Below are 16,367 nucleotides of genomic sequence, written 5' to 3'. Positions count from 1 at the left end.
ACAGAGAGACTGGACCTCAAATCTCATTTAGATAGAAGGCAAACTAATCTGGAAAACATTAGAGAGCAAGGCAACAATACAAAGGAGAACGGCGTTGGTTCCTTTACAAATCTTTCGAAAAGGGGTGGACCAGTGACGTGTTAATGACAAACAGGCAGACAGATAGTAGAAACATGCAGACTTGTAAATCTTCAACGCCAGATCAATTTACATGTAAATAAATGAATACTCATTCAACTCTGGAAAGAGAAGTGGCGCTTGAAGTGAAGCGTTCTGCTGGGTGATATTTGTTCCAAGTTCAATGTCTTAATTCTCTCTCTCTCTCTCTCTCTCTCTCTCTCTCTCTCTCTCTCTCTCTCTCTCTCTCTCTCTCTCTCTCTCTCTCTCTCTCTCTCTCTCTCTCTCTCCTCATTTTTTATCTAAATCTGATTTAGGTCTCGATGATAATAATAATAATAATAATAATAATAATAATAATAATAATAATAATAATAATAATAATGATGATGATAAACCAGTTTTTGTTGAAAGTTATACCTGCTCCAGTTTCATTTAATTTATAGTTGAGCTTCTCAGTCCCAGTAACTGTGCTATATTACTAAATAGTAGGGGGAAGAGCCAAATGTAAAGAAAGAATTGAGTAATTCTACAAGAAAAAAAAATAGTAAAATCAAACTTTCAATAACAAAGCATTTAAATGAGTTCAGCAGCTTTACGTTATGAGAGGGTGCTAGGAGTCTCCTCTCATTTACTGGCAAGAAGTAGATAGAAGTAGGCATTGCTGGCTGTATTCATACAAGTTGTTGTGATTGCCATGTCGGGTGCTGGTTGCTGATTGATCCTGGTGAGAGACAGCTCTACCAATGTGAGATAGGGCTGCACTCCCATTGACTGTGGTGCTCTCCAGGAGAGGATCCGTCACAGTCAAGCTGCTTCAATGTTCCAGGTTTCTTTCCGATATGCTGGGTGGTGGCTAACCACTGTAGAAATGTTGTACATTCACATGAGGCGTTCCGTATCCGTTTACAGGCGCGTGGTTTTCATTGTTTACTTAGACTCTGTCACGTGAAGACCGAGTAAATTACGATAATTTTGACACTTTAAATGTTGGTTGATAACTGTGTTGATAAAATAAGTTATGCAACTTCCTTATACTTTATGCACCATACCAAGAATATTAAAATCCACCTGTTTTATTTAATGCCTCTATAGTCATTTTCCATGTCTTTTCTTTATGTAAATTATTTCTATACATCTTGTTTGCCATGTCTAACATCTCCTCATATATTAACCTCTCATACATGGTGTCAACAACAACCTAACTTTAATTTTTATAACTATACTATAAGGAAAAGTCGAGGTTGTAGGTCACGAAACGAACAGGTACGATACAAGTCCTCGTTAACACGAAACAACATATACCCGTTGGTTGGGACGGATTGCTAACGGCCGTCAAACCGGCCGAGGTTTCTTGGGAAGGAAGCCGAGCCTACTAAGACGGCTGACGTCCGAGGGCCGCCGTCTGCCTGACGGGTCGTGTGAACAGTTGCATTTGAATACACGTAAGAAACCTATACGACGCTTAACCGCCGGCGAGCCTGTCGGAAAGAAAACGGGTCACGTGAATCGGCCTTAATACTGCAGGCTGATTGTCCAATGAACTGCCTGAGTGGGGCTTTGCATCAGTCGTTGGTGTCAATGAGGACAAAGGCTGCATTCTTCTCTTCTCTCCATGCAGTAACATAAGCTTAACCCTTGAGTTCCTTAGTGGCAGTCCTCATAGCCCTTGAATCAATTCTTCTTAATGTCTGAGATATAAGTGTATAAGCATTTCAACCTTTAGCCTCTTATCCATAGGCCTGAGGGATGATACAACTTGGCAACTCAAGTCGAGTTGCAATATCTCGTCTTTGCTCGGAGAAGGGGAGAAAGGTGAAATGTTTATGTACTGCTGCTTCTTCTCTTGGGTGTGTATCTTTCCACATTTCATGGAAATCACTTTCCTGGAGATATTTTTAATCTTCCGACCCCAGTATAGGTCTTTGACGATACAGGGGGCGTAGAAAATATTGTCCTGTTAAGGGAGGTCATGGATATGGTCAACCAAGGCGTCGTCATGCTGGGCATGAAGCTCAGTGTTGCTATCTTTTTCTTCTAGAGATACCCCAAAGACTAATTTCTTGACAGATTCTCCAGGTACTTCAGATTGGTCAAAGGTTCTTTGTCTGATGGCCATCCATTCCTCCTCCAGTTGGTTCTAGTGGACGTGTAACTCCTCCTCCATCTTCTAAGCATCAAGTTGTCTCTAGAGCAGGGTCCTGGTGAAGTTTCTGGTCCTAGGGTCACTGTGGGCTAATGGCAAGTAAATCTATAGGAAGATCCTGTTCGGCCTCAAGGATGTCCTCCTTGTTTGGTGGGAGTGGCCTAATTATTGTCTCTTCAAAACATTCTTTCCACGTATCTCTGATTTCAGACTTCTTAATAAGAACATTTCAATAATTTTGTACTGAAAGGTAATACATCAAATCCTCTTGTTTACAGTGATTTCGTAAATATGCTCATATGCATACCTTATACTTCTTCCTTCTCCTCTATTTAGAATATATTATGTTTTATCTGCAGTGGAATCTATGAACCATCCTGTGTCTCTTCTACAACAACTCTCTACTTCACCATCAAGGCTCATATATTAAGGTCGTAATGACGCCAGATGTGGCCTGTTTTCCTTTAATGATTCAAAGTTTAGTTTCGCTATTCTTCTTTGTTTTCTATCAGATCCCATGTTTCACAACTCATCCATTTCTTTCACATTACTCCACTTCCCTCTCTGATTGTGATGTTGGCAGATTACTGAACGAGTTTTTCAACTATTTTACAACGAATATCCACATCTATCTCTACTTCATCAGGTAGAATCCACTGTAAATCCGTTCCTGTGCTCTTCTAAAGTAATCATCCCTTTTCACTACTTCGTTGTCTTAGCTTCTCAATGTCATATCTGGGAGGTAGGTTTACATTAGCTTCTCTGGTCTTCAACTTTTGTCTTATCATTGATACAAGAAATTGATGGTCCCTTCCTACATCAGCTCCCTGTCAAGATCTAACATCCAGTGATGAGTTTTATATTTGCTATCTATTGCAAAATGGTTAATTTTATTGCAATATTTTCCACAAGGTAGATGTCTAAATATAATTGTGTATATTTCTGTTTTCAAACCTTGAGGTACCTATTATAAATTCGATAGCTAAAAAAAAAAGGTAAATCGAACACCATTATCATTCATCTTCCCTACACCATGGACACTAATACTTTCATTGTCCTTTCATAGTTTTCCATTTACGTCCCTCATACAAAGAAGATTATCATGATCTGCCCCTTGTTAATCACCTTTTGTAACTCACAATAAAACATGTTCTTTCGATCAGTATCTGCTTCATCAGTACGATGATAGAGCTTTATAATCAAAATTTTATAATATATTTACTTTTAAAAGATTCTTTCATAGGATTATATTCTACCTAATGCTTGATAATATGGAATAGTTTATATCATTATGATATTTATTTGCAAACCATCATTTCAAATCATGTTCTGTAGTTCAAAGTTACTATTATTATTATTATTATTATTATTATTAGCTGAGATAAATTGGCCTAAAGGCTCCAACAAGGAAAATAACCCAGTGAGCAAAGAAAATAGGGAAACATAGAATACCGTGCATGAGTCTACCATCAAGCAAGAGAACTCTAGCCCAAGACAGTGGAACACCATGGAACAGAGGCTATAATACAAAACCCAAGAATAGAAAACAATGGTATGCTTTTGGAATGTCCTGTTCCTAGAAGAGCTGTTTCCCATAGCTAAAGTCTCTTCTACCTCTACCAAGTGGAAAGTAGCCACTTAACAACAATAACACCGTAGTTAATCCCCTTATATGAAGAGTTGTTTAGGTAACTTAGTGTTATGAAGTATATGAGGAAAGAGGAGTAGTATCTGCACGGGTAGCTGCAGATCCCATGTTTCACAACTCATCCCATGTTTCACAACTCAACTGGGTTGTATGTCTCACAATTTTGTTAATTCTATAGTCCTCAAATCTTGGTACCTTTTATCATTATTGTATTTATATATTAAGCAATAAAGGATATAATCTGAATGTGGTACTTCCAAACCTGTCATAGTTTGATTTTATCTGTCAGAAAATTATCAAAGGAGAGACCACGCTGGCGTTACCATTAGGTTCTCTAAGTAATTAGATGTGATATAGGTGGCGTTAAGCCTAATACCCTTCATTTGACCAATTCCAACGTTGTTTGACAAAGGACTACAACAACATTGAAGAATGTAGCGTACTGAAATTAGCGATACATAATCCAGTAGCCGGATACGCTTGTAAATATTGTCTTACCATAAATAATATACATTTTACTACACACAAACAAACACACACACACACACACATATATATATATATATATATATATATATATATATATATATATATATATATATATATATATATATATATATATAAATATATATATATATATATATATATATATATATATATATATATATATATATATATATATATATATATATATATATATATATATATATATATATATTAGCCCAGCGGCATAGTAAGAAATATTAAACCAATTGTTCAAATTGTTCTAAAAGCACCAAAATTGGCACACATGTGGATTAATACATTCTGAACAATTTTGGATATGGAGGCATTCAAGATTCTCCCCGTAGCACATTTGGCGGCCATTTTTCAAAATGGCCGCTATTTACCATTAGCGTCATTGAATATGTACCATAATTTGTCTTTTTGTGGATGCTAAAGGTGATAAGTGTGCTAGAGGTGATAAGTATTGTACAATTACACATACTTCTGTGCTTACCAAATAATTTGGCTACCATTTCACAAGAAAATGAATTTTACTTTGCAGCGGCAGCGTTGGTGGCAGTGACGGCGGCTGCAGTAATAGTATAGTGTTGATAGTCATGGTGCTTGTAGTAGTAACTTGTGGTAACATGGTGGTGTTTTGTGTCTTTGCAGGTGAGGCAGCAGCAGCACCACCTGACATCAGAGACGCGTTGTTCCAGACTGCAGCCATGGCAAAGAAGTTCCAACTGGTCGATACTTTTGAGTTACGTACTCCCACAACACCTCCTGAGACAAACTGGAAGCTGTGTCTTGTATGTCAAGAGGAGACAACAGAGTCACTTGTCTGCCCAGTACTGTCTAAACGCCGAGACCCTGGGAGTGGATACACGACAATGGCTGCAAACTTGGTCAAATTTGATGAACTCGGAGAACTGCCAAGAACTGTTCAGTTACAGAGACTAGATGAAGGACAAGGTGTTGAGGCGACAATGGTTGCCCACCAGGCCAAGTGGCATAAAACATGTATGCTCAAATACAATAACACAATGCTACGAAGAGCAGAGAAGAGACGCATCGCAAGCAGCTCAGCATTTGATAGTACTGACAATGTCCAGGCCAAGCGCGCCAGAACACACTCTTCAGAAGCCACTACCAGCGGCACCTCCTGCTTTTTCTGTGGAAAGTCTGGCACAGAGACCCTACATGAAGTAACAACCTTCCAGGTGGACACACGCGTACGGAAGTGTGCAGCGCAAGTTGGGGACAATGAACTCATAGCCAGGCTCAGCATGGGTGATATGGTGGCTCTGGAGGCCAAGTACCATTCCAAGTGTTTGTTGGCTCTTTACTATCGTGCAAAGACCACTGTAGAAGCCGAGCAGAAAACTGACCATGAAGGTGTAATGTCAAGAATCGTACTGGCTGAACTGGTCCTGTATATCGAGGAAACCCACCTAGAAGAGGGCACCACCCCAGTCTTCAGACTCGCAGAACTTGTAAAGCTATACACAACAAGAATGGAACAGCTCGGGGTTGTTTTGTGCCAGAAAGTTAATAGCACAAGGCTGAAAGAGCGCCTGTTAGCCCAGATACCAGGCCTGAGATCCCACAGCAAAGGCCGAGATGTTTTACTAGCGTTTGATGAAGACATTGGTGAAGCGCTAGGCAAAGCCTGCGAGCAAGACTGTGACACTGAGGCAGTTCACCTTGCGCGTGCTGCACAGATAGTTCGTCGATATATGTTTGAAGACACTTACCAATTCCGTGGATCATTCCCGGGCGGCTGTCAGGAGGACTCTGTGCCAAACGTACTAGTTGCAATGGTAAATATGGTGCTGGATGGCCCCACCATCAAGAATCAAAGCCATTCCTCTTCAACACAAGCAGCTCTTTCCATTGCGCAGCTTCTCAAGTTCAAAAGTGTCAAGCAAAGTCGGAAGCAGGGAGCAACCAAGACACAGGAGCCTCCAGCTGTCAGACACAGTACGTCTCAAGAAACTCCTCTTCCAACCTATGTTGGGCTGATGCTGTATGCTGAAACACGCAAGAGAGGACTTGTGGACAAGCTCTTCTCTCTGGGCCTAAGCATCTCATATGACAGAGTCCTACGTCTTTCTGCCCAGATGGGAAACAGCGTGTGTCAGCTGTACCGCATAGAGGAAGTGGTCTGCCCGCCTACCCTGCGTAGCAATGTGTTCACAACTGCGGCTGTGGACAACATTGACCACAACCCAAGTGCCACCACAGCCAAGAATTCATTCCATGGAGCAGTAATCGTACAGATGTTGAAGCCGGGTACTGCCAACACGTTCGAGGAATATGCACAGCAAGTGTTCATCCCATACGTTGTACAACGTTTCCAACATGTATCACGTCTTGACCTTGTGTGGGACAGCTACAGAGCAGATTCCCTGAAGGCATCAACCAGAGAACAGCGTGGAAAGGGAGTACGTCGGCGTGTTGTCGACTCAGCAGTCATACCAGGAAATTGGCAAAGTTTCCTGCGAGTTGATAGCAACAAAGTGGAGCTCTTCAGCTACCTCTCCACCATGCTTGCAGAGTCCTTTCAAGAAGAAGGCAAGGAACTGGTCGTCACTGATGGGGAGCAGGTGATCTGTGTTCCACAGCAAGAGGATGTCAACTCACTCGCACCATGCAACCAAGAAGAGGCAGACACCCGCATGATGCTACATGTAGCACATGCTGCACAACATGGTCACCACCAGATACAGGTTCGAACAGTAGACAGTGACGTCGTGGTCCTAGCAGTGATGGTAGTCCAGAAACTACCAGCTGGAGACGAACTCTGGGTAGCCTTTGGGACAGGCAAGAACTACCGCTACATTGCAGCCCATGAAATAGCTTCCTCCCTTGGTCCAGAGAAGGCATGTGCTCTTCCAATGTTTCATGCCATCACAGGGTGTGATACTGTGTCAGCCTTCGTCGGACATGGGAAGAAATCTGCCTGGGGAACATGGAACACGCTGCCAGAACTCACTGATGCCCTGCTGAGTCTGGCAAATGCACCCACAAGCATCCAAGAGGATACAATGCATGTCATCGAGAGGTTTGTCATACTCCTGTATGACCGCACAAGCAAATGCAAGGACGTCAACAAGGCGAGAAAGCAGCTCTTTGCAAAGACGAACTCTGTTCAGAACATCCCGCCAACCTACGCTGCTCTGGAGCAGCATGTGAAGAGATCTGCCCTTCAGGGTGGTCATGTCTGGGGCCAGGCATTGGTACCAACGCCCGTGCTCCCTCCACCAACAGACTGGGGCTGGCATCGGAGTGATGATGGGCTCTACACACCACTCTGGACCACACTCCCTGAGGCATCCAAGGCCTGCTATGAGCTGGTGTCTTGCGGATGCAAGAAAGGCTGCAAAAACCGCTGCAAGTGCAAGAACGCTTCACTGCAATGCACTGGTCTATGTTTCTGTGAAGGCGAATGCCAGTAGATTGGGACAGAAAACTTGCTAACCAACATTATGATCTGTAGACATTCATAATTCTGGTGACCAGATTTGAAAAGTTCGGAATCATAATTAACATAGTGTGGCAAAATCTACGTTATTGTATTACATGTATGTACTGCAGGATTACACAAGTACTGTGCCTAGAGACTGGGCTTTTGGTCGACTATATAACTACAATCTGACCATACTGTAAACTTCCCGTACTCTGTGTATTATTTTGACTAGCAATTTTGCCAGCAATTTGAAATAAAAAAGCAACTTGAGCAATTAAAGTGTGTTCCTGAAATCAGGTACTGGTTATTAGAGGTATTATGTCATTGAGTATTGAAATCTTCATCAAATGTCCACTTTTTCCACAAAATGGCGGCCAGTTTGGGGGCCATTTTTGAGAAGATTCATCTAAATATCTGTTAAACATTTATTGATGTTAATTCTGATGTAAAAAAAGGGAATTTTGGCCCATCTAGCACCAAACTAACGACACATAATGAAGTCTATGTAATGACGCTAATGTTAAATGGCGGCCATTTTGAACAATGGCCGCCATATCTTCCTAAGGGCTAATCTTGAATGCCTCCATATCCAAAAATGTTTAGAATATATTAATCTACATGTGTGCCAATTTTGGTGCTTTTAGACCAATTTGAACAATTGGTCTGCTATGCCGCTGTACTATATATATATTGATAAATTTTGCAAATTTTTACGTGTTTTTCATATTCAAATAAGCCATATATATTTTTGATACATTAATGTCTGGATTCTCTTAACGACCTCGGGATCAGAGCCCCAGGTTGCCCACCAGGGTTCGATTCCCGGCCGGAGCCAAGCTCTTGTCTTTGTGTGATTTCGCCTGGGGCTCTGATCCCGAGGTCGTTAAGAGAATCCAGACATTAATGTATCAAAAATATATATGGCTTATTTGAATATATATATATATATATATATATATATATATATATATATATATATATATATATATATATATATATATATATATATATATATATATATATATATATATATATATATAAATAGATTGTAATATAAATAAGTAATTCTGTTTTGAATAGTTTGTGAAAGAGATTGTCCAAATGCCAGTTAACTACTTGTTCCTCACTTATTGGCAGGAACGAAGGTTTCGGAGGTCACGTCACAGCAACGAGAATTAGGGTCGACAGTGAGAAGGTGTCTGTCTTCAAGGAAGGCCACTGATACATTTGGAAGATACATTGTTGGATCCGGAGTTTTGCCGTTGAGTTGGAGCAATTAATTCCGTTCCCATCTGATGGTTTGGCTGTATGAGAAGCAGCGTTGGCCCTCTCGAGTTACGTTGATTTGGACTGTTTAGATGTGGCTTCATTAATGGATTGTGATTTCGTATCGTTGGCTGAAGAACCTCTTGCTCAAGAAATTGTTTTCGAATACCCCATATTCACTCGGAGACCTCTAGAACTGCTTGTTTGAATGTCAGCTAAGCTTTGTTTTATTATATTTATTAATTATTTTTCCATGAATATTATCTGAGCTCTGAGATACCGGTCGTATCTGCAAGTGTTTGTTATTTAAGCACAATAAAAGTGCTTATAAGTGTTGTTTCCTGTGTAATTCTCCTCCTCATAATTAAACCTGTTTTAAATTATGTGTTGTGGTAGTTCCAGACGTGGACATCGCAACTATATATATCTCATTATCCATTACTGGTCCATCGCAGAAAAAAAAAGCCTCAAACATACAAATCCATTTGCGCCTGTTTATCGTCTTTTTATTTCAGTCCACACCTGCAAACTTTCTTACTTTGGGTATTTATCATAATCTCTTCCTTCATTTGCAATATCTAGAGACCCATTTTGTTATCATTAATGTCCATCTAACATCTGTAATTCCTGTTATAAATCCTGCCTGCGTTCATTTATTTTTCTTACATGTTAGAACATCTTATACTTCTGTTTGCTCTCGTATCCATGATGCTATCTCTATATCTCTTGGTCTTATTCCCATAATTATACTTTTCATAGCTTTCTCAATTGTAACCCTTTTGTGTTATAAGGTTTCAGTAAGGTGGCAAGTATCTGATGCATAAGTTAAAACTGTTAGGACTATCTTAATAAATACATTTCTTTTATATATATATATATATATATATATATATATATATATATATATATATATATATATATATATATATATATATATATATATATATATATTGGCATTTCACTTTTCATGATCACATTTCGTCTATAACTCGTATTTATACCCTGGATTTTCATAGAACATTGTTTTACTAAAATTAAATTCCAATCCTACATATATGCTTTCGCTATTCAAATGTATCTTATTTTGTAATTTGATAATAGTTTACAACACCACGTTCTCCATGTACTCAAAAATAATGCAATCCTGCAGTTTTCATCTTCTTGCACAGTAATTAGGTGGTTATTCAAATTCTGGGAAAGCAATAATTAGCAAGATAAGTTGAGGAAAGGGGAAGGGGTTATAAAAAGCAAATAGCTCGGTTTCCTCACTAAACGACTCGGAACTGACATGTCAACACAGTCAACCAAACAGAATTCATGATGCCAGCGTACATAAACAGAAGTCCGTGATGCCAGCGTACATTTGATATACTGTATATTCAAAATATGCTTAGTTAGAATTGGATTAATTACTCATAAGTGTTTTTCTCCCTTCGTCAACATATCTTGCTAATTATTGCTTTCCCAGAATTTAAATAACCACCTAATTACTGTGCCAGGAAATTAAAACCTCGGGATTGCATTATTTTGGAGTAAATGGAGAGCGTGGTTTTGTAAACTATTACCTGCAATTCCTTCCATGATTCACTAAACACAGTTATGTCATCTGCAATATTTTATTTGTGAGGGTAATCCACATTAATATTAATCCTTACATTTTTGCAATATGAATTTTTAAAAACTTGTAGCCATGCTGTCAAGTATTTAAGAGAAATGAGGTCTCCCTGTCTAACTCCTTTTTCAATGAGGATTTTCTCATTATCTTGTAGTTTTGGATTGTTTTATTTCCTGTACAGATATCTTCAATTGTTCAATAAACTTCATTGCTTCTGATGTTTTGACAAAATCAAAATCTTTCCCATGATCTATAAATACTATACCTAGTGGTTAGTCATACCCAGTTCATTTTTCCATTACCTGGTTAATTACATGGATATCGTCAGTTATGAATAACCCCTTTTAAGGCCTCCCTGGTCTCTTGAAATATTGCAGTATAGCTTTCTTTCAATATGGCCAGATATTTGTAAATATTTTATATATTAAGAAGAGTACATTTATTAGGCGGTAGTTTTTCAGGTCTTTTGGACCTCCCTATTTGTGAATTGGAATATTTTTTTTTTTTCAAAGCTTTTCGTATAAAGTATTCTTGCAGATATTTTGTTTGAAATTCAGAAGTTTTACTATTATGGAATCTCCTCCATCTATTATTAAATCAATTGTTATGTGATCTCCTACTCTTTTCCCTCTTTTCTCGTACTGTTACGTTTAGTACCGGCTCAGGTGTCTCATTATTTCAATTGACATAGTTATTTTGTTATATCGATTCTATAGTATTGTATAGAAATTCTCTATGATTTCTATTATTCCATTAATATTGTTAAAATTACCATTTCCATCCTTATAAGCAAACCTCTTTTGGTGACTTATTCTGAGTCTTCTTTTCATCAGTATACATATATATATATATATATATATATATATATATATATATATATATATATATATATATATATATACATATATATATATATATATATATATATATGTATGTATATGTATATATATATATGTATGTATATGTATGTATGTATATATATGTATATATGTATGTATGTATATATATGTATATATGTATGTATGTATATATATGTATATATGTATGTATGTATATATATATATATATATATATATATATATATATATATATATATATATATATATATATATATATATATATATATATATATATATATATATATATATATATATATATATATATATATATATGTATGTATGTATGTATGTATATATATATATATATATATATATATATATATATATATATATATATATATATATATATATATATATATATATGTGTGTGTGTGTGTATATGTATGTAGGTATGTATATAAATTCATATATATATATATATATATATATATATATATATATATATATATATATATATATATATATATATATATATATATATATCAAAAGGGACGTCCTCGTTATGGAGGGATGTGCAGGATGTTCTACGTGCTTGGTACTCTGGATCTTTTTGTTGGGCTTCTGCCAAGGCGTGATAGTCCAATCCTAGGTGAATGGCAGCCAATGTGTTTCTTGAAAAAGGACTCATATTCCCAGGGACATGCTGAAGGGTACAATTGTACTCAGCCATGGCAGAAATATGACGGCATTGATAGGTGGACCAAGTGTCTGACCGTCGAGTGAATGAGTGCACCAAAGGCATGTTGTCCATGCAAGTGACAAAGGGCATACCTTCCAAGAAGTGGCGACAGTGACGGACAGCCAAGTTCACCGGTAGTATTTTGTGGTCGAAGGTAAAGTAGCCAGATTTTACCTTGGATAGTTTCCTACTAAAGGAGGCCAATGGGTGGGGCAAGCCATTAACCACCTGCTTCAGGGCTGCCCCGATAGTAATGTCGCTTTCATTAGTGGATAAAAGGAGAGGTACATGTGGCACGGGAAAAAGTTAGCGCAGTAGCAGCTGATAGGACATTCTTTGCATTGCAGAAAGCCACTTCTTGAAGGTGACACCAGTTTAGGTCTTTTGGCTTGCCCTTTAGGGAGGCATAGAGGAGGCCAAGAGTGGTGGCATTGGCTGGCAGGAAACGGTGATAATACTTGATCATGACCAAGAATTCTTGCAGTGCTTTGATAGTAGAGGTTTGGTGAAGTTCTGAATGGCTGCTACCTTCTCAGGAAGAGTGAGGACTCCTTCAAGAGTGATGCGGTGTCCTATGAATAATAATTCATTGTCCCAAAAGGTAAACTTTTTGCACTGTAGTTTAAGACTGTTCAGTTGTATGTGGTTGAGCATGATGCGTAGATGACGGAGGTGTTCTTCTTTAGAGGAAGAGAACACAAGTATGTCGTCCACATAACATACACAGAAGGGGAGGTCCCCTAAGATGCAGTCAATGAGACACTGAAAATTGACTCCAGCATTACGAACTCCAAAGCAGTAGTAACTGAAGGAGTATGTACCGAAGGGGTGGTGAATGCAGTCTTGGGGATGTCTGCTGGGTTTATGGGCAATTAATAATACCAGTTCAGGAGGTCGAGTGTGGAGATAACCCTTGTGCAAGTGGGAGATAATTTTAGCAATGTTTGGGAGGGGAAGTGATCGGGTTCTGTCTGCATGTTCATATGCCTTTAATCCCAACATGGACACAGAGAGTGTTATTTCCTCACAACGATGTACAAGAGAAATAACTATAGACTTAATGCCTTTCGGCAAAGGCCCATTTCTCTCATTTCAGCAAATGTTTGTTTAGTGGCTGCCAAACAATTTAGTGCTAGACCTCTGAATCTGGTGAACATTTCGAGCCCAGTCGTCTTGATATGGTGATAAATACCATGTTTCACGAGAACCGGGATCGTTTGATGGAGTTCTTAATGGAAAACTTCCACGTATGATGTGAAGAGGTGGGCAGAGGCATCCGTGGGTACGCTGATATGGAGAGTGGGGTTAGAGGGGATGGGTTGGAGAGGTGTTGAAGAGTACAAATTATATATTTGATGCGTTGAAACAAAAATATGCAGATTTCATAGCCATGAGTGGGTATCAGAGTTCTGTTGGCAGCTACAAGACGAATGTTGGCAGACCTAGACAGACTACGTCATGTCCTGGAAAAAAGAACGGCGGTCACCCTTGTCTACCAAAAATCACATGGCCCTAGTTGCGTCATGACAAAAGAAAAGATTAGTGACATGGAAAGCTACCGCCACAACCCATGGTCTACTTACAAGAGACAACTGACAACCATTCACACATTTCTTACCAGCAGTCCTACATTTGGATTTTAATAGCATAACCGATGGGCGTCAGAAATTTGCTTGAATGGTTGTTGGTTGGTGATTAAGTGAGAGGTGGTATATATGGGTGGTGAGCGGCTTTGTTGTCACTCTGGTACATCACAGGGTGGGCGTCTGTGTTCTATCACCTTTAGATCAGCTTTGTACGATGTAAAATAGGTGTCCACTACATCATGAATGGAGGCATTGGTGCAGGTCTGGAAGGTGGTGAAGAGGCTGTCCATAAGGGCATCAACTTTGATCATAAGGTCCTTCATGGGCAAAATACCGTCATCGGGGATAGCCGCACGTACATGTTCTGGTAGGTGCCGTACCCAAAGGGCATGAAGTAGATTCACTTTACGAGGAGAACCGTCTGCAGCAGGATGTGGCTTAGTGATACTGGTTATTTCCCTGAGGACGAAGGAAGCCTTTTCATCCCTCATTTGTTGTTAAGAGAGCTAAAAAAGCTTTGCTTTGCAGGCAGGTGGCAATGGTGAGTACTGCTCCAGGAGGTAGGATTTGAAGGCGTCGTACTTTACTGGCATATCTCCTTTTTCGCACAGCCAATCAGAGATTTCCAGGAAAGTTTCCGTGGAGATCACCGTGGGAATATAATATACTTTGGTACTTAACCGAGTCCCACCCTTAATGCAAAACTGGAATTCAGCATGCTGGAACTAGGCGAATGCTTCTCAGCTGTCGAAGGGCAGTAGTTTCAGTAGTAGAGTAACTGTATGAAAGCGGCATCATCAAACAATAAGACACACCAGCGCAGGGGAAAGCAGGAGAGAGCTAAACACTCCTGAATGGCAGAGACAAAGGGCAGTGACATTGCCCTATCGAGCAGGATAACACCCTTGAGACTTACCATTTATACATATGAGTAGCATTCGAGCCCCTCTACACCCAAGATAGGACTAAGGATGGCCAGGCAACAGCTGCTGATGACTTAGCAGATAGACCTATTGGCTCCCCCTAAAAACCCCCTCCCCTCATTAGCTCACAAGGATGATGAGGTTGCAGTGACATAGGAAGCTAACGAGTTTGAGCAGAACATAAACCCCAGTCTGGCGCTCACTAGTCATGGACGTTACCACATTAGCCATAAATGTACGGAAGCACCAGTTAGGTGGTGAATGATAGACAGCGTACTTACAACTAACTTTATTTCAACAATCAGCGAGCTTTTATGAAAAGGTTTCTTTTAAATAAGGTCAAAAAAATTTAAACACATTGACACAAACACATACAGGCAAAAAAAGTTATCACTGTGAGGGAAAAGCGATAACGACAATATACAAAAAAAAAAAAAAAAAAAAATAACGTTTTAGTGTACGAGTGTGTGATACTCGTGTTGTACAGTTGCTTTGATGTTTACCAGTTGGTAATATTAAATTTTTTAATCATAGTGTTCTAGGATTTTATGATTTTTTTTTTGAGGGGGAGGGGGGAATTCTAAATTTTAACGTTTTAGTTACGTTTTGATTGATGTGTAAATAGATTTTTGGTTTCAATATTTACGTTGTTGCAAAGTGAAACCCCATATTTACTTTGTGAATATTTTTCATGCAGATTTCGCTTAAGCAAATTAATCATTATATTCTTTTTATAATTATGATATTACAGAATTAATTTTGAACCCATACAAATGCCTTGAAAAATTTTATTTTTTATTATTATTTTCTAATATTGTTCAAGAATCCTAGAAATATGATATTTTGGCTATTTTTACCATATTTATAGAATACGTTTATTCTAACCATTCTTCACAGGAAAAGGCTGATAACATACTGTCTTGACGTTAACATTATATTTTTTCGAACATAACTTCCTCAACTCGAGAGCATATTCCACCCAAGAGAATTCTTTATAGTCTAAAACTATTTCTTGACCTTAAAACTCTGTCTTTAAGCCCATTATACTGTATCAGTCCTCTGAAATCATCCTTCATTATAATACAGACCTACTTACTTTATTCTTATTAGTAAACCAATCACTCTTCTCCATATACATACTGCTAGAGGATTAATTCCTATGGAAAATTTTATTTTTTTCTTTATATTCAATTATGCAGACGATATATTCTTAATATCATTGACCTTTACTTCTATTTATTGTATGGAAAATTTTTGTGAAGACTATGTATGACAACTGTACCTATTCCTTTTGATATTCTGGTAAATATTGAGTGTTTTCTTTACCACCTCTCTCTCTCTCTCTCTCTCTCTCTCTCTCTCTCTCTCTCTCTCTCTCTCTCTCTCTCTCTCTCTCTCTCTCTCTCTCTCTTTGTTGTTGTTCACTTAAAACTTATAACCTTCATGCAGAAAGGTGAGCAAAACAAGTTATCTTTAATATGAATCCACATTTATATTATTATTATTATTATTATTATTATTATTATTATT

The sequence above is a fragment of the Palaemon carinicauda genome, chromosome 23, assembly GCF_036898095.1.
Source record: "Palaemon carinicauda isolate YSFRI2023 chromosome 23, ASM3689809v2, whole genome shotgun sequence".
NCBI lineage: Eukaryota > Metazoa > Arthropoda > Malacostraca > Decapoda > Palaemonidae > Palaemon > Palaemon carinicauda.
This window is presented reverse-complemented; position numbering follows the sequence as displayed.